Here is a 23,859-nt window from a genome sequence, read left to right as displayed (position 1 = left end):
ATTTCTAAAGATTTTATCCCTAAGATAGACTGTGAAACTCAGTGGTTAGACGAAGTGCTAGTCATAAAATTAGCAAATGATGATCAGGTTACGGTAGATCGAGTATGCCCAAGTTGTGATATTGAGATAGGGAGATGTCATTTCTCAGTTGATTTGATACCTTTCAGGTTAGGAGAGTTTGATGTTATTTTAGGAATGGATTGGCTAGCTAGTAATAATGCTCAGATTGATTGCACAAATAAGAAAGTGAAATTGCAAACTGAAGAAAATAAAATGGTAACATTTAAAGGTGAGAGGCAAAAGCAGAAATTCCTAACAATGATGCAGACGAGAAGATTGTTACACCAAGGATGTCAAGCCTATTTAGACTACGTATTGGATACTAACAAAGAAAGTCCGAAGATTGAAGATATTCCTGTAGTTTGTGAGTTTCCCGACGTCTTTCCAGATGAACTTCCAGGACTTCCACCGGATCGAGAAATCGAGTTCACTATTGATTTGGCGCCAGGGACTGAACCAATTTCGAAAGCTCCATATTGAATGGCACCTATTGAAATGAAGGAATTAGCAAAGCAGTTGCAAGAACTTCTCGACAAAGGAATTATAAGGCCAAGTGTATCCCCATGGGGCGCACCAGTATTATTCGTGAAAAAGAAGGACGGTAGCATGCGACTGTGTATTGATTATCGTGAGCTGAACAAGTTAACTATCTAGAATAAATATCCTTTACCTCGCATCAATGACTTATTTGATCAACTAAAAGGAGCAGCATGGTTTTCGAAAATCGACTTACGATCAGGTTATCATCAGTTAAAGATCAGGGCAGAAGATATTCCTAAGACAGCGTTCAAAATAAGATACGGACATTATGAATTTCTCGTAATGGCTTTTGGACTGACGAATGCACCTGCAGCGTTTATGGATTTGATGAATCGAGTATTCAAGAAGTACTTGGATAAGTTTATCATTGTATTTATTGATGACATCTTGATTTATTTGAAGATGGAAGAAGAGCATGCAGCGCACTTAAGAACGACATTGGGAACGTTATGAAAGGAGCAACTCTATGCGAAATTTTCAAAATGTGAATTTTGGCTAAATGAAGTGCAGTTTTTAGGACACATCATTAGTATTGAAGGAATTCAAGTGGATCCCGCAAAGATTGAAGCTATTTTAAATTGGGAAAGACCAAAGACGCCAACTGAAGTCAGAAGTTTCTTGGGGTTAGCCGGTTATTACAGAAGACTCGTTAAAGATTTTGCAAAGATAGTGTTAGGGCGAAATCACGCACTAATATTCACGCAAGTATACGCGTTCGCAAGTAATATAGAATACTTTCTAGTTCGTTCCCTCAGAGACTCAGACTAAGTTATTGTCTAATTAAACTCACTCACCAATGTATGATTACTTCTCAATGTTAAGATAATAACACTTAAAATTGTTGATTAAATATTAACTATAATTAACTACTTAATTAACCACTTAACTAACACTTCAATTTATCAATAATAAAACACTCATGAGATCACAACTTCATTATTACTTCCTTCTATAGCCATAGTTATTACCTTTAGCATGTGACAATGATGATATTAATCGAATAACACGAAACTGATAAAAGCCAACTTTCATTGTACTAATACCATTCTACCAAACATCCACAATTAAGATAGAAGTTGAATAGTCATCAATTATGTTGAGTTCCTATATGTCTACAGAAATTGACAACACAACGATTTAAGCACAAGTTATTCCTTTTTGATTACATAGGGCAAATAAAACTGTTAGAGTTACCCACTAATCATGCACAACGTACATGAACCTATGCTAGCATGGCAAGTTCTAAATCTCAAGATCCACCGTCGCTTCACAAGAGATTAACACCCTATCTTATATGTTCGCGACGCACATAAGACGAATACGCACAACCAATACTAGATATCATACAATCATCACATACTAAAGTATTAAACAATTAACTAAAGAATTCCATAATAAATCCGTTGCAACCCCATGATCACGATTAGCCCATAATAGAACTTATCGCCATCATGGGTTCATATGAAATCATGATAAACAACACAAGAAAATAACAACTAAACTAATTATATTAAAACAGAGTACGTCACAAGAGTAAATAAGTCAAAGCAAGAAAACTAGCATCCAACGTTACAACGACACAAGAATCACAAGAATATATGCTTCCTCTTCGTTGCTGTGTGCTAAATCGGTCTTCTTCATTATCTCCTTCGCTTCTTGTAAAACACAATCTAAAACATAATCTCCTCTTAATACTCTATGAAAAACGTCTCAAATCTACTTATATAATAGTCCCATAAAACTCAGATTACATAGAAGTTGGAAGCCAAACAGAAGTAGAAGTCTAAAATAATATATCTTTTTCCCCCGACCCTGCGCGGCCGCTCAGCATTTCTGCGCGGGCGCGCAAGGCTGCTGCGCGGCCGCTCAGCATTGCTGCGCGGGCGCGCAGGACCCTACTGGAAAATTTCCAGGTTTGCTCCGTTTCTTCGCCGTAATATGCCCGTTCTTTTCCTCTCGCAATGGTGAACACATGCCAAGGCTTATTCTTGATGATTCCTTCTCCGAAATGCAACTAATACCCTGAAATGCATAAACACTAGAAAAACGCATCAAATACACAAAATACTTGATTTCAAGACACCAATTTAAGCCATTTTAAGACTTTATACCACTTATCACACCCCCAAACTTAAATCGATGCTTGTCCTCAAGCGTCACAGACTCAAAAACAAATAAAAATATGCATGAATGCAATCTATATGAAAATGCAACGATCCCCCTTACTACAATTAACCAACCGAATTGTCACGTCTCAACGAATGCAGTTAGACACTAAAGATCAATAAACTCATGCAAACGGACATACCGCCAGAAATGTGGTGTGTGCAAATGCTTAACAGATATGCTTTGGAACTAGACCAATTACTATGACTAGACTATCCTCAAGGCAATCCTACGATTATACAAAGAATAAAAATTCTAGGCACAAAGTGATATACAACACTACAAGAACTTTGGAGCTTACTACGGAATCGTGCTTTTTATTTACAACTCAAATGCTTATTTGACCGTGCAATGAGTGAGGTCCACAAAAGACTTATACAATGGTATCCATGTAACGAGCGTTAGGTTAGCGGATCCCAGACTCCAAAAGCCTTAGGTCACTAGGCACAAAGTCCCCTAAGAACTTAATAACTCGAATACCAAAGAGCCTACTCTTGATCAATTACGCAAAAATTTTTTTTTTTTTATAAGTCTGAGCAAGTGCGTTTCGCTCCATCTTGCTCAACCCTAGACTACTCGCATAACATGCGAGCCGGCTACTAGCCATTTGACGCCTAGCCACAACTAGCAACAAATTCCATTTTTACTCCATTTTTTTTTCTTTTTCATGCCTTTACCACTAAGAACCTATTATCAAATTCTAAGCATAATAAATAGATTATCCTCGAAAATAATCAGATCATAACAACAATCTAGCCCTTAAGCATTCTCTAAGACTTAGTGAAAATACAAGTGCTTCTAGCATGCATATCAACCTACACAACTTAATAACACTTTAATGCTATCACTACACTCGCATCAATATCACAATTCAGTCGATAAATCATTGCAAAAGGGATCATGGTATATGCATGAGCTATATGATATGACAAACAAATAAAGCTATATAAAAAAACTATATGGAAAAAATTATGCAACTATATGAACTAACTATCATGAATATGCAGCTATATGACACACACAAAATATTCCTTAACTACCACCCCCAAACTTAAAATCTTCACTGTCCCCAGTGAAGGTAGTAGAAAGGAACACAGGGTATACCTACTCGGAGTCATCATCATCATCACCCTCAGTGGGTGGAGTATCAGGCGGCGGGTATGCAGAGTCCTCACCAAAAACTGGCCACTGGATATCAGCTCCAAGGCCTCGAAAAGCAGTCCCTAACGCAAGGGTGAGCTCCTGAGCAAACCTGCTCTGCGTCTCATACATGGCATCCATCCGCCGTGAAAGCCTCCTATACTGGGCATCACCCATCCCAGCACCCTCCTGAGCTCTCGAAGAACTAGCCTCACCATGCCCTGGCCTGGCCATAGTAGCACCTCGTGCTGGACGCCCTCCTGGAAGACGATAACCCAGTCCATGCTCCTCAGGCTCACCACCGGTCCACTCCTGCATCCCATTCAGAGTGCCAGAATCTATCGGAGCTGCTGGCAACTGCAACTGCTCATGAGCCGGCCAGTTCACTCCTACTGCTCGGCATAGCTTTGTAACCGTGGATGCATAAGGGATGTTCATATGCTTTGCTCCCCTCAAAAACTTCAGAATTCCTTGGTAGATAAACTCACCAAGGTCCACATAGTATTCCTCATTCAGAAAACCCATTCTTTTCAGCCTTTGCGTTCGCGTAGAACTCGCGAACAACACTCATCGGTACTGCTTCGGGTGACTCACAAAAAGCTATCCACCCCTTCTCTGCAATCATGGGCAACAACTCACCATCCCTCCCTGATGGTAAAAACCCCCTCTCCTTCAGAATCGGCTTCCCCAACAGCCTAGTGTACTCCTCCTCCGCGGCTCTGTCAGTTAACCGAGGCCTCGCAGCAGTACCCCTTGATGAATCAGCAGTAGGAACTGTGCTGCTGCTGTCAATAGTGCGTGCTCTCTTGGGTGCCATTGATTTGTGAATAAAAGTGTGTAAGAACTGATTTTTGATGTTTATGAGAGGGTTTAAGTGTAGGAAGTTTGTGGGAGATATGTGGGATAGGTGTATGTATATATAGGGTGTGGAGTAGGTTAAATTAGATTAGGAGTGGGGTTGAGGGATAAAATCATGGGGTAATGGGAAAAGAATTCATGGGTTTATGGGCTGTGATGGGTTTTTTGTGTGTTTTTGTTTTTTTTTTTCTTTTTTTTTTCTGAACTGTAAAAAAAAAAATTCTGGAACTCAACCCCTGCGCGGCCGCTCAGCATTTCTGCGCGGGCGCGCAGCAAGCTGTGTGGCCGCTCAGCATAGCTGCGCGGGCGCGCAGAGGGTCTCTGGAAAAAAAAATTTCAGCCCCTGTTTTCTGATTTTTTTGTGTTTTTGGATAGGTTATTAACTTCTAAGGGTTCCTGTAACAACAATTCATGGGTTGCCTCCCACGCAGCGCTTCTTTTTCGTCATTAGCTTGACGTTCCGTACCTTTCTCACGTAGTCAACAACATGGCACTAACCACCTCTCGATTTGCCATGTCCCCATAGTAGTGCTTCAACCGCTGACCGTTAACCTTGAATGCTTGGTCCGAATCATTCTCAAAAATTTCCACCGCTCCATGTGGAAACACAGTTTTGACAATAAAAGGTCCAGACCACCTTGATTTCAACTTCCCAGGAAAAAGTCGGAGCCGAGAGTTGAATAACAGAACTTGTTGCCCTGGCACAAATAACTTAGGATGTAGCTTCCTATCGTGCCACCTCTTCACCTTTTCCTTATACATTTTGTTATTCTCGTACGCTTGAAGTCGAAATTCATCAAGTTCATTAAGCTGAAGCATTCTTTTCTTACCAGCTACATCTAAATCCAGGTTCAATTTCTTCAATGCCCAGTAGGCCTTATGCTCAAGCTCCGCCGGTAGATGACATCCCTTACCGTACACCAACTGAAACGGTGACATCCCAAGTGGAGTTTTGTATGCTGTTCTGTAAGCCCAAACAGCTTCATCGAGCTTTAAAGACCAATCCTTCCTTGACGGACAAACAACCTTCTCTAGAATGCGCTTTATCTCTCTGTTAGACACTTTCGCTTGACCATTTGTTTGCGGATGATAGGCAGTAGCTACTCGATGATTCACATTATAACGCTGCATCATAGAAGTGAACTTACGGTTGCAAAAATACGATCCTTCATCACTTATGATTACCCGAGGTGTTCCAAACCTTGTGAAAATTTGCTTATGAAGAAAATTTAGCACTGCCTTTGCATCATTTGTCGGTAAAGCTTTAACTTCGACCCATTTTGAGACATAATCGACTGCCAGCAAGATGTACTGATTATTGCAAGACGAGATAAAAGGCCCCATGAAATCGATTCCCCATACATCAAAGACCTCGACTTCAAGCATCACATTTAATGGCATCTCATCCTTCCTTGACAAATTTCCCACTCTTTGGCAACGATCACACCTTAAAACAAACTGATGAGCATCCTTGAACAAGGTAGGCCAGAAAAAACCTGCTTGCAGAATACGAGCTGCCGTCTTCTCACCTCCATAGTGTCCACCATAAACCGTGGAATGGTAGTCTCGTAATATCCCCTCCGTCTCACAGAACGGGATACATCTCCTGATGATCTGGTTAGCTCCCTGTCTAAACAAATATGGTTCATCCCACATATACCACTTCACCTCATGCAGAAACTTCTTCTTTTGCGCGGATGTCAAATTAGGAGGCATTATATTGCTGACAAGATAGTTTACAATATCTGCAAACCATGGTTCTTCCTCCTGAATTGCAAACAACTGCTCATCCGGAAAAGATTCATTGATTAACATTCTATCTTGTGAAGTAGAATCGGGATTCTCCAACCTAGAGAGATGGTCAGCTACTTGATTCTCAGTACCTTTTCTATCTTTGATCTCTAACTCAAATTCTTGAAGTAAAAGCACCCAACGAATGAGTCTCGACTTCGAATCCTTCTTAGAAACCAGATAGCGAATAGCTGCATGATCAGTGAATACTGTCACTTTCGTACCAAGCAGATAAGATCGAAATTTCTCAAAGCCAAAGACTATAGCCAAAAGCTCCTTCTCAGTAGTGGTGTAGTTCAATTGGGCCCCATTTAAAGTTTTACTCGCATAGTAGACCACATGGAAGAGATTTTTCTTGCGCTGTCCCAGAACTGCACCTACCGCATAATCACTCGCATCACACATCATCTCAAACGATTCTGTCCAATCTGGTGCTGTAATAACTGGTGCCATGATCAAACTCTCCTTGAGAGTCTCGAATGCTGCCAAACATTCATCATCAAATTTGAAAAGCACATCTTTCTCAAGTAAATTGCACAACGGCTTAGATATCTTTGAAAAGTCCTTGATGAATCGCCGATAAAAACCCGCATGACCGAGAAAACTACGGATTCCTTTCACCGAATTAGGTGGGGGAAGATTTTCAATGACTCCCACCTTGGCCTTGTCCACCTCCAGACCTTTGCTAGAGACCTTATGCCCAAGGATAATGCCTTCACGCACCATAAAATGACATTTCTCCCAATTAAGCACCAAATTAGTTTCCACGCATCTTTTGAGTACGGCGCGCAGATTATTCAAACATTCATCATATGAGTGTCCAAAGATGGAGAAGGCATCCATGAACACTTCGACGTTATTTCCAATCATGTCAGAGAATATAGCCATCATACATCTCTGAAAGGTGGCCGGGGCGCCACATAACCCAAACGAAACTCTTCGAAAAGCAAATGTGCCAAATGGACAAGTGAAGGTCATCTTTTCCTGATCCTCTGGTGCAATACAAATCTGATTATACCCGGAATAACCATCTAGAAGACAAAAATACTCATGTCCCGCCAATCTGTCAAGCATTTGATCAATGAATGGGAGAGGGAAGTGATCCTTTCTTGTGGCTTTGTTCAATTTCCTATAATCCATGCATACTCTCCATCCTGTAACTGTTCGAGTAGGGATGAGCTCATTCTTTTCATTTGCGACCACAGTGATACCTCCTTTCTTAGGAACACATTGTACAGGGCTCACCCACGAGCTGACAGAAATAGGATAAATGATGCCTGCATCTAGCCATTTCAGAATTTCTTTCTTCACCACCTCCTTCATGATCGGGTTCAGTCTTCGCTGTTGTTCCACAGTTGGCTTACTACCTTCCTCTAACAGAATTTTATACATACAATATGAAGGACTTATCCCCTTGATGTCTGCTATGGTCCATCCTATAGCCGATTTGAATTCTCTCAAAATCCTTAAGAGCTTGTCTTCCTCACTACCTGAAAGGTCAGCTGAAATAATAACAGGTAACGTAGATGAATCACCTAAAAAAGCATACCTCAAGTGTTCAGATAATGGTTTAAGCTCCAAGGTAGGTGCTTCCTCTATTGATGGTTTGAGCTTCCCTTCAGCATTCTTAAGGTCAGAAGTACCAAGAGATTCAAATGGTATGTCGAGCTTTCGCTTCCATGGAGAAGCGTTCAGATATTGTAATTGCTCGTTGCTATCTTCATCATCACTGTCAAATTCCCCCACTAAGGCCTTTTCCAATGCATCAGACATTAGCATGTGATCGAGTTCCGAAGTAACCGCAGAATCAATCATATCCACTTTTAAGCACTCCCCATCTTCTGTAGGGAATTTCATTGCCTTGAATACATTGAAGGTCACATCCTGATCTTGAACCCGCATAGTAAGTTCCCCTTTTTGCACATCTATCAAGGTACGGCCAGTAGCCAAGAAAGGTCTCCCCAAGAATCCACCTTGACGAGCACATCCTCAACTATGCCCCTTGGGTAAGTAATGGAACGGTCCGTCAATTGTAGCGACATGTATGTGGGTTTTGGATCAGGCAGATCCAGCTTTTTAAAGATCGACAAGGGCATCAGATTAATGCTTGCTCCCAAATCACAAAGGCACTTGTCAAAAGTTAGATTGCCAATGGTGCAAGGAATGGTGAAGCTTCCTGGATCTTTCAGTTTTGGTGGTAACTTTTGCTGCAGAACAGCGCTGCATTCTTCCGTGAGAGCAACGGTTTCAAGGTCATCCAGTTTCACCTTCCTTGAAAGAATAGTCTTCATAAACTTCGCATAACTAGGCATTTGTTCCAGAGCCTCAGCGAAAGGTATATTGATGTGAAGTTTCTTGAACACCTCCAGAAACTTCCCGAACTGTCTATCCAGCTTTTGTTGCTGCAATCTCTTAGGAAAAGGTGGTGGAGGATAGAGTTGTTTCTCCCCTGTATTAGCCTCAGGCAGAGTGTGTTCAACAGTAGTCTTCCTTGGTTCCGCCACTTTCTCCTTTTGCTTAGATTCTTCATCCCTAACTTCAGCTTCGACTTCTTTTGCCTTTTCAGCATCAGCTACTTTTCCAGACCTTAAGGTAATAGCCTTGACTTGCTCTTTAGCTTCCTTCCTGCCTGGTACTTCCGTGTCACTGGGAAGAGTGCCAGGTTGATGATTGAGCACTGCATTGGCTAATTGACCGATTTGATTTTCCAAGGTCTTGATAGAAACCGCCTGACTCTTGCACAACAGCTTAAGTTCCTCAAAATCAGCACTAGTAGGTGCAGCTGCACTTCCCTGTTGAGGATATGATTGTCTTGTAGCATACTGCTGTGGTTGCTGGAATCCAGGTGGGTTAAACTGTTTACTCACTCCTTGTTGATATGGTGGCTGAATAGCATTCTGATTATTTCCCCAGCTGAAATTTGGATGATTTCTGTTGTTAGGATGATAGGTCGCTGGCACAGGCTGCTGTTGTCGCTGATAATTATTCACGTACTGAACAGATTCATTGACAAGAGAACACTGATCCGTAGCATGAGAACCTGCACAAAGCTCACAAACTATAGCTATTTGATTAACTCCATACGTAGCTAGAGAATCAACCTTCATTGATAGCGCTTGGAGCTGGGCTGCAATAGTGGTGGCTGCATCAACTTCCAGAATACCTGCTACCTTGCCTGACGTCATCCTCTGAGTTGGGTTTTGATGCTCATTTGCAGCCATCGTCTCGATAAGATTATACGCCTCAGTATAGCTTTTAGCCCATAAGGCGCCTCCAGCTGCTGCATCGAGCATGGGCCGAGATTGGGCCCCCAAACCATTATAAAAACCAGTGATTACCATCCAATCCGGCATTCCATGATGTGGACATTTTCTCAACATTTCCTTGTAGCGTTCCCAAGCCTCGCACATAGATTCTGTAGCTTGCTGCGCAAACTGAGTAAGAGCACTCCTCATAGCAGCAGTCTTTGCCATTGGATAAAACTTCACCAGAAACTTTTGCGCAAGATCTTGCCACGTAGTGATGGACCCAGCTGGTTCAGAATGTAACCAGTCTTTAGCCTTATCCCTCAGTGAGAATGGGAAAAGCCTCAACTTGATAGCCTCATCAGTCACGCCATTATACTTAAAAGTGCTGCAGATCTCGACAAAATTCCTTATGTGCATGTTGGGGTCTTCAGTTGCCGCTCCTCCAAAAGAAACAGAATTCTGCACCATCTGAATAGTGCCCGGCTTGATCTCAAAGGTGTTAGCTTGAATAGCCGGATGAAGGATGCTTGACTGAATGTCATCAATTTTAGGCCGAGAAAAATCCATAAGAGCTGGATCAGCTTGAACAATACGATCTCCCATGTTTACTGGTTCTTTCTGCTCAGTTCCTGAATCCGAATCCTCAAAATCTAACTTCTCCGGTGTATCGAGAACTTCGTCTTTCTCCTCAGCTGTATCTAAGGTCCTCTTGCGAGCACGAGAACGAGTTTGCATAAACGTTTGCTAAAGTACCTGAAACACAACCGAAAAGAGTAATTAACTACTACGTCCTAATCACTGAGTCCTAATGATCAATGATGGTAAGTACATAAACTAAACAAATACGCCGAGTCCCCGGCAGCGGCGCCAAAAACTTGTTAGGGCGAAATCACGCACTAATATTCACGCAAGTATACGCGTTCGCAAGTAATATAGAATACTTTCTAGTTCGTTCCCTCAGAGACTCAGACTAAGTTATTGTCTAATTAAACTCACTCACCAATGTATGATTACTTCTCAATGTTAAGATAATAACACTTAAAATTGTTGATTAAATATTAACTATAATTAACTACTTAATTAACCACTTAACTAACACTTCAATTTATCAATAATAAAAAACTCATGAGATCACAACTTCATTATTACTTCCTTCTATAGCCATAGTTATTACCTTTAGCATGTGACAATGATGATATTAATCGAATAACACGAAATTGATAAAAGCCAACTTTCATTGTACTAATACCATTCTACCAAACATCCACAATTAAGATAGAAGTTGAATAGTCATCAATTATGTTGAGTTCCTATATGTCTACAGAAATTGACAACACAACGATTTAAGCACAAGTTATTCCTTTTTGATTACATAGGGCAAATAAAACTGTTAGAGTTACCCACTAATCATGCACAACGTACATGAACCTATGCTAGCATGGCAAGTTCTAAATCTCAAGATCCACCGTCGCTTCACAAGAGATTAACACCCTATCTTATATGTTCGCGACGCACATAAGACGAATACGCACAACCAATACTAGATATCATACAATCATCACATACTAAAGTATTAAACAATTAACTAAAGAATTCCATAATAAATCCGTTGCAACCCCATGATCACGATTAGCCCATAATAGAACTTATCGCCATCATGGGTTCATATGAAATCATGATAAACAACACAAGAAAATAACAACTAAACTAATTATATTAAAACAGAGTACGTCATAAGAGTAAATAAGTCAAAGCAAGAAAACTAGCATCCAACGTTACAACGACACAAGAATCACAAGAATATATGCTTCCTCTTCGTTGCTGTGTGCTAAATCGGTCTTCTTCCTTATCTCCTTCGCTTCTTGCAAAACACAATCTAAAACATAATCTCCTCTTAATACTCTATAAAAAACGTCTCAAATCTACTTATATAATTGTCCCATAAAACTCAGATTACATAGAAGTTTGAAGCCAAACAGAAGTAGAAGTCTAAAATAATATATCTTTTTCCCTCGACCCTGCGCGGCCGCTCAGCATTTCTGCGCAGGCGCGCAAGGCTGCTGCGCGGCCGCTCAGCATTGCTGCGCGGGCGCGCAGGACCCTACTGGAAAATTTCCAGGTTTGCTCCGTTTCTTCGCCGTAATCTGCCCGTTCTTTTCCTCTCGCAATGGTGAACACATGCCAAGGCTTATTCTTGATGATTCCTTCTCCGAAATGCAACTAATACCCTGAAATGCATAAACACTAGAAAAACGCATCAAATACACAAAATACTTGATTTCAAGACACCAATTTAAGCCATTTTAAGACGTTCTAAGTGGTATAAAATGCCACTTATCAGATAGCCACACCATTGACGAAGTTGACGCGAAAGAATGAAAAACTTGATTGGAACGAGAAATGCGAAGCAAGTTTCCAAGAATTGAAGAATCAACTAGTAACTGCACCTGTGCTTGTGTTACCTGATGATCAAGGAGACTTTGTCATATACAGTGATGCTTCGTATCAAGGACTTAGATGTATTTTAATGCAACATGAAAACGTGATCGCATATGCTTCTAGACAGTTAAAGCAGCATGAACAAAAATATCCGACGCACGATCTCGAACTAGCAGCTATTGTGTTCGCACTGAAGCTTTGGAGACACTATCTGTACGGCGAAAGATGTGAGATTTATACAGATCACAAAAGCTTGAAGTATATTTTTACCCAGAAGGAACTTAACATGCGACAGCGACGTTGGCTAGAGTTAATCAAGGATTATGACGTTTCAATCAATTATCATCCAGGCAAGGCCAATGTAGTAGCAGATGTGTTAAGTCGAAAGGAACGATTGAACCTGTTAACATCTTCAGAGGACTTAATCAAGGAATTCGATAAATTGCAAATTGATGTTCGTGTACCAGAAAGTTCTACCGAAATGATTTACGCTATGACTTTTCAGCCAGAATCATTGGAGAAAATAAGAAGGTGTCAGGAAGAATTAATGGACCAGGATATCGACAATTTAACAGGAGAAGAGATTACCAGTCAGAAAGATGTTAAAGGAATTTTTCGTGTTGCTTCAAGGATCTGGATACCTAATGTACCGGAACTGAAAGCAGAAATTTTGCAAGATGCTCATAGTTCAAGATATTCAATTCATCCCGGAAGCACAAAGATGTACAGAGACCTGAAGGAAAATTTTTGGTGGCCGAATATAAAAAAAGAAATAGTGGAATGGGTCAGCAAGTGTTATATGTGCCAAAGAGTGAAAGCTGAACATCAACACCCGAGCGGACTACTACAGCCACTAGATATTCCAGAATGGAAATGGGAACACTTAGCTATGGATTTTGTAGTGGGACTTCCAAGGACGAAAGCAAATCACGATGTAATTTGGGTTATCATTGATCGATTGACGAAATCAGCACATTTTCTTCCGATCAACGAAAGATTTTCACTGGACAAGTTAGTGCACTTATATCTCAAGGAAATCGTTATGTGTCATGGAGTACCCGTATCGATTGTATCGGATCGAGATCCCCATTTCAATTCAAGATTTTGGAGACAATTCCAAGAATGTCTAGGAATGAAGTTGAACATGAGTACTGTTTATCATCCATAAAGGGACGGGCAAAGCGAAAGGACAATTCAAACAATCGAAGATATGTTACGTGTATGCGCAATAGACTTTGAAGGCAATTGGGACGAGCACTTACCGCTAGTGGAATTTTCTTACAATAACAGTTATCAAGCGAGTATTGGGATGCCACCTTATGAAGCTCTATATAGAAGAAAATGCAAATCACCTACCTATTGGGATGAAGTGGGAGAACGTAAAATTCTAGGTCCGGAACTGATTCAGCAGACCAAGGAAAAAGTAGAACTTATCCGCAAGCGACTTGAAGCAGTGCAGAATCGACAACGTAAATATGCAGATCTATCTAGAAAGGATATGGACTTCCAGGAAAGAGAGCATGTATTGCTAAAGGTATCACCATGGAAGGGATTAACTAGGTTTGGCAACAAAGGCAAATTGAAACCTCGCTATGTCAGACCATTTGAAATTTTAAAGAAAATTGGGAAGGTTGCATACGAGTTAGCTTTACCAGCTCATATGCAGCATATTCACAACGTATTTCATGTATCTATGCTTAAGAAGTAAAACCCTGATACAAGGCATGTAATAGAGTATGAACCGGTAGAACTTCAGGCAGATTTATCGTATGTAGAATAGCCGATAAGAATTCTAGATCGACAAGAGAGGGTATTAAGAAATAAGTCTGTGTCATTAGTGAGAGTTTTGTGGAGAAACCCAGTGGTTGAAGAATCAACCTGGGAGCTCGAGAGTGATATGTTAGAAAAGTATCCACAGTTGTTTGCATAGTGTGATTCTGAGGACAGAATCCTGTTAAGGGGGGGAGAATGTAACGACCGAGAAATTACGCTTGTATTATATCATAATAAAGATAAATTATGTGTATTATTATGTGATTAAATGTGTTGAGTCATTAAACCCTAACTGATATGTGTTACGTGTTGTCTGTTTTGATCCAAACGTGTTTTGGATATATATTGTGTGTTCTATCGTAAGTTATATATTTTATATCAAAACCCATACAGCTCAAAACCATGTTTTAAAAGCTCGTATTTCAAACAAAATCATTGGCCCTATTTTTCCAAAAATGCCCTATACCATATCGCTATTTTGAACCCCTAGACGTTTTACAAATTTACCTTTTTCGCGAAAAATGACTTTTCCGGACCCCTACGGGTACCAAAAACCCCACAAAATCACATTTTCATTTTTATATGATCATGAAATTATCATACATCATTTTCTTTGCATTTTTGTAATATTCACAATTTTTGGGAATTTTTGACATTAATTTTGTATTTATTGGATATTTAAAAATTCATTATTAATACCCGAAAATTATAAAAATTGGGGCCTAATATTTTTATTAGGAGTGTAATTAGCCCCTTAATTTTATTTAGGGGTATTATTTTCATAAATATAAATAGCTGATTTACTGTTAATTAATTAGTTAATTAATAATAAAAAAAATAAGAAAATTCAGAAAATTAGGAATTAGGGTTTGTGGGTGAAGAACAGGGCAGAGAATCAAACCGGATTTTGATCGTGATTCTGTTAACCAAATCAGTCATGTAAGTATCCGTTTTGAAGCTGATTGATTGTAGTTTTCGATTATGCAATCGTTTTTAATGTTTGATTAATCGAATTTAAATTTGTATTTTCGGGTTTTAATTTCTAGTTGTTGTTTGTTGATTCTGTTGATTGGGTCGATTAGATCGTTGAGTTTACAGTTGAACGGCACCGACTTCGTCGGTTTTGGTGTTGATTTCGTCCTCGTCGGAGAACCGCCGCCACGGCGGTGTTCTTCTTTTTCCGATAACATTGTCGTCGAATGGAGAAGAAGGAAGGTGGGAGGAGGTTGCTATGGTGGCCAGGAACGATCACGCAGAGAAACGGGATGGAAAGCATCGTTTTGATTGCCGTTTTTACTCGCCGGAAAAAGCCACCGGAACGACGCCGGTGGGCTGTTCTTCGTCGACCCGGGTTCGACCCGGTTCCAACCCGAAAATCGACCCGGGTTTGATCCTGAAAACCCTAACCCTGAAACCTGTTATGTGTTTTTGATATTTTTAATATTTATTCTATTTTCTAAAATCAGAAAATCAGTTTTAATAATTCTAATAATTAATTAAAAATCAGTTTTAAATTCTGAAAAATAGTATAATTAATTTCTAAATTATTTTATTAATTTAGAATTTAGAATTTAATTATTTAATTAATTATTTATTTATTTATCTAATTATTTATTAGTTATCTAATTAATTAATAATTAGGTAATTAATTAATAATTAGGTAATTAATAAATAAGGATTAAATAATATGATTAATAATCCGATAATTAGTTAATATTACGAGTAACTCGTATTCATACGAGTAGTGATTCGATAATGAGAATTATTATTCGAGCGATAATTATTCGAAGAATGTCGTAATAATTGTTCGAAGCGTATAATTAATTAATCGTATAGGTACAGTAATAATATAATAGTTCGATAGTATTCGAGAATAGTGAGTAGCTCGTATTTATACGAGTAGTTAATCGTTGAGTTAGATTATAATTCGTGTAATTAGTGTTTATTCGATAAATAGCGTATCAGTTAATTGTATCGATTGGTTATTTGTAAATAATCGATCTGATCGAGCAAGTATTATTAATTTGTAAATAGTTATAATAAATAGTAATTAATCCTAATAATTAGGGATTAATTATTTTAAAATACAATAATTATTAGTTAATTATTTAAAAATGTAATTAAGGATTGTTTAATTATAATTAATTAATTATAATTAATTATCAATTAATTAAATCTTGTTTAATTCATGATAATTAAACCGTTAGTCCGATTTGAGCAAAACGAGGACCCCTAGACTCAGAAAAATGAAACGAATCCAATAAAAATAATTGTAAGTTATAATTTCTTCCGGAAGAGAGTGGTCTTGTGATAATTAATTGTTTATAGGCCCTATTAGGGGTAGAATCGAGTCAAATAAATCCTGAAAAATTGAAATAAAATCAGATAGGGTTAGTTATTATAAATATGAGTCTAGTATCGATTCTAAAAATAATTATAAGTCTAAAAATTAATTATGTGCTTTATGTGCTATGTGCTTTACGTGGTTATGTGAACCTTACGTGCTATATAATTATATGTGTATATATGCGAGTCAGATAGAAACGCATGGGTAGACTGATGAGGTTACGTAGTATCAATTCGAGATACACGTATATAGTAAGTTATCTAAACGACTATCTTTCTATGATTGGTTCAGTGTCAGCAAGGCAGAGCAAGCTAGAGACCGAAGGTGGTGAGTTGAACCAGGTTAAGTACGCGCAAAACAAGTTTTCCCTTATTCTAAATTCAGAATAGTGAATTATATCTCATTTTCCCATATCAGTTATCTTTGATAATTTTGTTCATGTACACTTTTATGAAATTATTGAATCTTGTTTCTATTTCACTTTGATTCTTAATATCTCCCAATTTATTGAATCCTCTATTCATATTCCAATATTCTTACCCTTGTTACATATATTATGATATATCCTGATATTGGGATACATCAAAAGCATTTCGATTATTCCGGATGCTAAGCTTTGGACTGGATGCTTACAATACGGACTGGGTTTTACCCAGACCATTAATTAATAGGCCATAGTTGCTTGAGTACTCCTTATGTTGGTTGGGTCTATGCAGTTGGGTATAGATCTGCACTGTATCTTGACTGATCAACAGGTTATAGTGCATATGTTGGTTCTTGTTTCCAGTCTTGTTCATTTGGTACTCGCCATTGTTGGCAAATTATTATCCTATACAGATACAGATGGTTGTTCAAACTAGCAGCTTATTGGTTCACTTATTTCTCTCTCTTTATACTATATATATATATTGTTGCAGGCTTGTTGAGCAATTTTGGCTCATCCCTTTTTATTGTTATTCCTATTGTTTTACAGTTAAAGTAGAGAATGAAACCCATCAGGACCCGCGTAGTCAAGAAGCGAGTCAAGCAGCAGGACCCTCTTATACCAAGAGTGTTCCTTCCTATTCCCGAAGAGAGCTTTGAGTTACCAGATCAGGTGTAACAGGATAAGTAGTAATGTTGGGTTGAATAAAAGTTTTGTGTAGTTTGAATAAAAGTTGTGTGGTGAGAATGTAGATAGAATAAAATTTTGTAACAAAGAGAGTTCTTGAGACAGATTATCTTTATTTGGGTTTGTAATAAAGTTAGTGTGTGGTTCTTGTTTTCAACTCTTAACCTTAAAAGATCCTGAGTAGCAGTAGTTTGAGGTAATTATCATATTTATATTCCGCTTGTGCAGGTTTAGTTTGTAGTTGTTATTAATAATGCCCCAAATCTATACCCCGGATTTGGAGGGTGTTAGATTAACTCACTCACAATAGGCTCTTCCCAAATTTCAGTACCTGCATTTCTCTGATTTTCTCTATTTTCTTGTATCAAGAGCTCCCCTTGGCTCACTACCCTCACACTCTCACCTTCACCTACTAAGGTGGAACTCCCCTCACTTGCTTTTGCCAGGCTGGAAGAAATAGCTTGCATAATTTCTCTTTGTTCCTCTCTTTTTGCCTGAGAGCAACTCAGGCTCTCACTCTGTCCACTCCCTTCCCTTAATCCTAAGAGTGATTGTACAACTACTAACTCATCTGCACTTGTAATAATTGTTGAAAATTCAGCTTATGCAGTGAGTACTGACGGATGAGGAACATCCATCGGGGTAGTAATTAGGATAGCTGACGGATGATTGCTGTTAGGCACATCCGTCGGGATACAATCACAAGCCGACCGATGAACAATATCCATCAAAGTAGAATAAATGATAGAGTTTGGAGTACAAACTATTATGGACTCTGTGCAGATTGATGAAAATTTAGGGACAGAAGTCTCAACAATTCCTGAAAGAATTGGCAAGTGAGCCAACAAATCATCTAGAAGATGATACTCACTTGTACTGAGTTTTGGCTTCTCCAACAGAGTTAAAGAAGGAGAATCAGGGATTGATGTGTGAATCATATCCACATCCAAAGAATTGGTGGGAGAGTTTTGTGTGTTTGGTGCTTCTATTGTTAAAGATTTTGGCTGTGACTCCACAATTATTGGAGCCACATCAAGCTGAATTTGAGATGGTAAGGGACTGAGTCTTTAGCTGCAGTTTGCACTGTGTGTGATCCCTGTGCATCCCCAAGTTTTCTAGCTTTCTTTTTTCTTGTATAAGTTTGGGGTGAATTTGTGTCCCTAATCCTTTTGGCATGTGCTCCTGGTTGGGAGCTTGTTTCAATAGTAGCATCCTTTTGGGAGGTTGAAACTAGAGTTGTGCTAATTTCCTTATGAAGCACCACAGTTTGTTGGGAAACTATGGTGTGGCTAGGTTTGGGTACACTCACCTCACCATCCTTATTCTTAGGGTTTCTTTTATGTTTACCCTGTCCCTCACCAATCTTACCCACCTTCACACTCCCCTCTTTGGTTTTGATGGCTTTTGAAACTGGCATCTTTTGAGAGACACCAGAGTGAGGTTTCTTTGATTTGGATTTTGAAGATTTGGATTTTGTGGCTTGGGTAGGCATCTGTTGGGTCATTGACACAGATGCCATAGCCACAGTCAATGGCAAAGAAATTTGAGAGGTTGAAGGAGTATAGACAGAAATATTTACCTCACTTACCTGAGGGCCCTTCATGATAGGTAAATAAACAAGGGGCACCTCCTTCTGGTGATCAGCTCTATTTAAATCTGTAATTATTCTCCTTTCTTGAACCCAACAATCGAGTTTGTTGGTTGGGTTCTCAATTGTAAGGTCCTTTAATGGAGAGAGTTATTATTTTGTCAGTTGCTTGATACACAGCAGTAGTCCACATCTCCCCACAACTTCACAGTAGATTGTGGGTGATTCCAGCATGGCATAACTAAGCTTGCATCTCTTCACAAAATCCATCATTTTGTGATAATGCTCAGAGGCTGGAATTTTTTTGTTCACAAGAGCTATGAAATTGTTCTTCTCATAAATGAATCATGTTTGAGACATGATCTTGACTGCTGGTGCCATTGTTAAAGCAAGGAAATTTGCAGAGAGAAAGAGGATTTTGCTTTGAGAAAGAAGAGAGCAGTTAATTGCAATAGAGAAAGATAAAAGCTAAAATTAACTTCAAATAAGGCTTTTATGTATTCTCAGATAAGATGGGATAAAAATAAAGGTAAAAATTAAAGACCCAATGAGAATTGCCCAAAATAGTCGTTTAAAAGTAAAATAAACTGTCAAAATTTTGTCAATTATCTGTCGTGATATACTTACAGACTGTAAGTATATCCGATGGATAATATTCAGAACTTTAACGGCTAAGATGTAGACAATTCTACGGATGAGAATAAAGCAATTATCCGTCGGGTTTAAAATAATCCAGAAAAGTAATTGATTTTTACCAAGCTATTCTATTTCGACGGATGATCAAATTCGATGGATAAGGAACATCTATCGAGATGTAAAATTTGACTTAGGCAAATTTTCATCCAAAACAGAAAAATCAATCAAATTTATGCCTACATTTCAACTTGATAAATTATCACAAATAATTTAAGAATAATTGAGCATACCTAACTCACTTACCAACCTAGTGAAGGTGGATTCATCAAGTGGCTTGGTAAAGAATCTGCAAGTTGCTTCTCACTTGGAACAAAATGAAGTTCCACAGTACCACTCCTTACATGTTCCCTAATGAAGTGATACTTGATGTCTATGTGCTTTGTTCTTGAATGTTGTACTGGATTTTCAGTAATGGAAATTGCACTTGTATTATCACATAAAATAGGAATTCTGTCCACTTGCAGACCATAGTCCAATAATTGGTTTTTTATCCATAGAATTTGTGCACAGCAACTGCCAGCAGCAATATATTCAGCCTCAGTTGTAGAAGTAGAGACTGAATTTTGCTTTTTACTGAACCAGGATACTAGCTTGTTTTCTAGAAATTGACAGGTTCTTGTAGTGCTTTTTTATCAATCTTGCACCCTGCATAGTCTGCATCTGAATAACCAGTTAGATCAAAACCAGAATCTCTAGGGTACCAAATACCAAGTTTTGGTGTTCCCTTGAGATATCTGAAAATTCTCTTTATAGCTATTAAATGAGATTCTCTAGGATAAGCCTAAAATCTAGCACAAAGACAAGTAGCAAACATTATATTTGGCCTACTAGTTGTTAAATACAAAAGTGAGTCAACCATGCCTCTATAGCTTGAAATATCCACAGACTTTTCATTAGTGTTAAATTCAAGTTTAGTTGCAGTGGCAATGGGATTTTTTACAGATGTGCAATCCATTAGATCAAACTTCTTTAAAAGATCATAAATATATTTGGTTTGACTAATGAAAATTCCATCACTAACTTGCTTAACTTGTAGACCAAGAAAGTAAGTTAGTTCTCCCATCATGCTCATTTTATACTTACTTTGCATCAATTTGGAAAACTTTTTGCAAAGTTTTTCATCTGTAGAGCCAAATATAATATCATCTACATAATTTTGAACAAGTATACTAGAGCCATTAACATTTCTAAAGAATAAAGTTTTGACAAGAGTACCTCTTGTGAATTGATTTTTTAAGAGAAACTTTGACAAAGTATCATACATGGCTCTAGGTGCTTGCTTCAATCCATAAAGTGCTTTCAAAAGATAGTAGACATATTCTAGAAAATTTGGATCTTCAAAACTAGGAGGCTGACTGACATAGACTTCCTCCTCTAAATCTCCATTCAGAAAGGCACTTTTGACATCCATTTGATAAACTTTGAAATTGGCATGGGCTGCATAGGCTAAGAAAATTATGATGGCTTCAAGTCTTGTAACAGGAGCAAGAGTTTCATCAAAATCTATTCCTTCTTGTTGAAAGTAGCCCTTAGCAACCAATCTAGCTTTGTTCCTGATAACTATGCCATTTTCATCCATCTTGTTTTTGAATACCCACTTGGTGTCAATTGGATTCTTTCCTTTAGGCTTGGGTACCAGCTTCCATACCCTGCTCCTTTGAAATTAGTTTAGCTCCTCCTGCATAGCTAGAACCCAATCAGGATCCAACAGAGCTTCTTCTACTTTCTTTGGTTCTTCTTTTGAGAGAAAGCTACTATATAGACATTCTTCTTGAGTTTCTTTTCTTGTTTGAACTCTAGAAGATGCATCATCAATGATGAGTTCAAAAGGGTGATCTCTAGTCCATTTTCTCTGTTGTGGTAGATTAGCTCTTGATGAAGAGGCATCATCATTGTCTTGATATGTGATTGAGTATTGATTAGAGGAAACTCCCCCTAAGTTTGTGAATCTTTGATTTGAAGAATGAGTTCTTTTTGTAAGTGATCTGTTTTGACTCTCAATTTCTCTCATTATTACGACGGATGATGCACTTTGTATATCGACAGATGAGGCTGATTGTCTACTAACGGATGATGCATTATGTAACTCGACTGATGCTGAATTTTGTGCATCATTGGAGATAGTCTTTTCTACATTATCCTTAGCCACTGTTTCTTGATCACTATCATCAAAACTGTCATCACTAATCATCTCAACATTATCAAATTTGAGGCTATCATGGAAACCTTCATCTTTTAGTCCTTCAATCTTCTTATCATCAAACACAACATGTACAGATTCCATGACAATATTTATTCTAAGATTGTAGACTCTATATGCTTTTCCAACAGCATATCCAACAAAAATTCCTTCATCTACTTTGGCATCAAACTTTCCATGTTGTTCAGTTTGATTCCTTAGAATGTAGCATTTGCATCCGAAGACATGAAGAAAATTTAGAGTTGGCTTCCTACTCTTGAATATCTGATATGGAGTCATGCCTTTTGCTTCATTGATCAAGGAGATATTCTGAGTATAACATGTTGTATTCACAGCTTTTGCCCAAAAGTAAGTTGGCAGCCTTGATTCTTCAAGCATAGTTCTTGCAGCTTCAATGAGTGATCTATTCTTCCTTTCCACCACACCATTTTTTTTGTGGAGTTCTTGCTGTAGAAAACTCATGCATGATTCCATACTCTTCATAAAATACTCTCATCACAGAATTCTTGAACTCAGTTCCATTGTCACTCCTGATTCTTCTAACCTTGAAGTCAGGATGATTGTTAACTTGCCTTATATGATTGGTGATGATTTCACTAGCCTCATCTTTGGACTTTAGAAAATATGTCCAAGAGAACTTTGAAAAATCATCCACAATTACTAGAAAATATCTCTTCTTTGAGATAGACAACACACTTACTGGTCCAAACAAGTCCATGTGAAGTAACTCTAATGGTTCTTCAATAGATGATTCAAGATTCTTTTTGAATGATGCTTTAATCTGCTTTCCTTTCTGGCAGGCATCACACAATCCATCCTTTGAAAACTCCACTTGAGGAATACCTCTAACCAATTCTTTCTTGACTAGCTCATTCATAGTCTTGAAGTTTAGATGGGACAGCTTCTTATGCCATAACCAAATTTCATCTTGACTTGCTTTACTGAGAAGACAAGTTACCGATTCTACATTTGTTGAGTTGAAGTCATCTAGATACACATTGCCTTTTCTCATTCCAGTGAGAACCACTTTGTTGCTCTTCTTGTTAGTCACAACACAGGTTTCTGAATTGAAAGTGACTGAGTTGCCCTTATCACAAAGCTGGCTGATACTCAATAGATTATGCTTGAGTCCATCCAATAGGGCAACCTCTTCAATGATGATATTATCCTTTGAAATCAAGCCATATCCCATAGTATAACCCTTGATGTCATCTCCAAAAGTGATATGTGGGCCAGCTCTTTCCTTGAACTCAGTGAGCAGGGTAGAATCTCCAATCATGTGCCTTGAGCACCCACTATCCAAATACCAAAGATTCTTTATGTTTCCCTGCACACATCAAAATCAAATCAAGTTGATTTTAGTACCCAAGTTTCCTTGGGTACTGCCTTATTAGCCTTTTTCTTTGGTTTCTTAGGTTTGATCTCATTTGACTTGGGTATCTCAGATTCATCCTTTGTCATTTGAGTTGGACCTTTGAAACCATTCATTGAAGCAGAATTATCATGCACATTTTGATTAACATGAAAAGGCATGATATGTGCAAACATGTTTTCCAGTAAGGCATGCTAAATGGTATTTGAGCCATACTAAATACAGCATAATAAGGATTAGGTGCAAATGGTATATTAGCAAATTGTGCATTCATATTCTGTGTAGGCAAGGCATTTATAGGCATTGTTGGCATGTTAGTCATGTTGGGAAAAGAAGGTGGTGCAGATATAGGAGTAGACATAGCAATTTTGCAATTAACAGACAAGTGATTAACACTACCACATTTAACACAGATTTTTCTAGGAGCATATTTATCAGGTGTGTAGTTGTTATGTTTGTTAATTCCTACCTTCCCATTTTTGTTGTTTTTCCTTTTTGATTCTGCTTTAACCTCAATCTTTTCTAATCTG

General features: G+C 38.4%; 1 non-coding gene across 1 annotated transcript; it reads left to right on the top strand.

The window, feature by feature from the left end:
• Window positions 1–9,906: 9,906 nt before the first annotated feature.
• On the top strand, window positions 9,907–10,013 carry LOC141722047 (small nucleolar RNA R71). The gene has a single exon (XR_012575081.1). It is a non-coding gene; the product is annotated as a small nucleolar RNA R71 (small nucleolar RNA).
• Window positions 10,014–23,859: the final 13,846 nt, after the last annotated feature.

This window comes from Apium graveolens, chromosome 4 (genome assembly GCF_009905375.1).
Source record: "Apium graveolens cultivar Ventura chromosome 4, ASM990537v1, whole genome shotgun sequence".
Classification (NCBI taxonomy): Eukaryota; Viridiplantae; Streptophyta; class Magnoliopsida; order Apiales; family Apiaceae; genus Apium; species Apium graveolens.
Note: the sequence above shows the minus strand (reverse complement) of the source record. Positions and strands in the feature narration are given on the sequence as shown.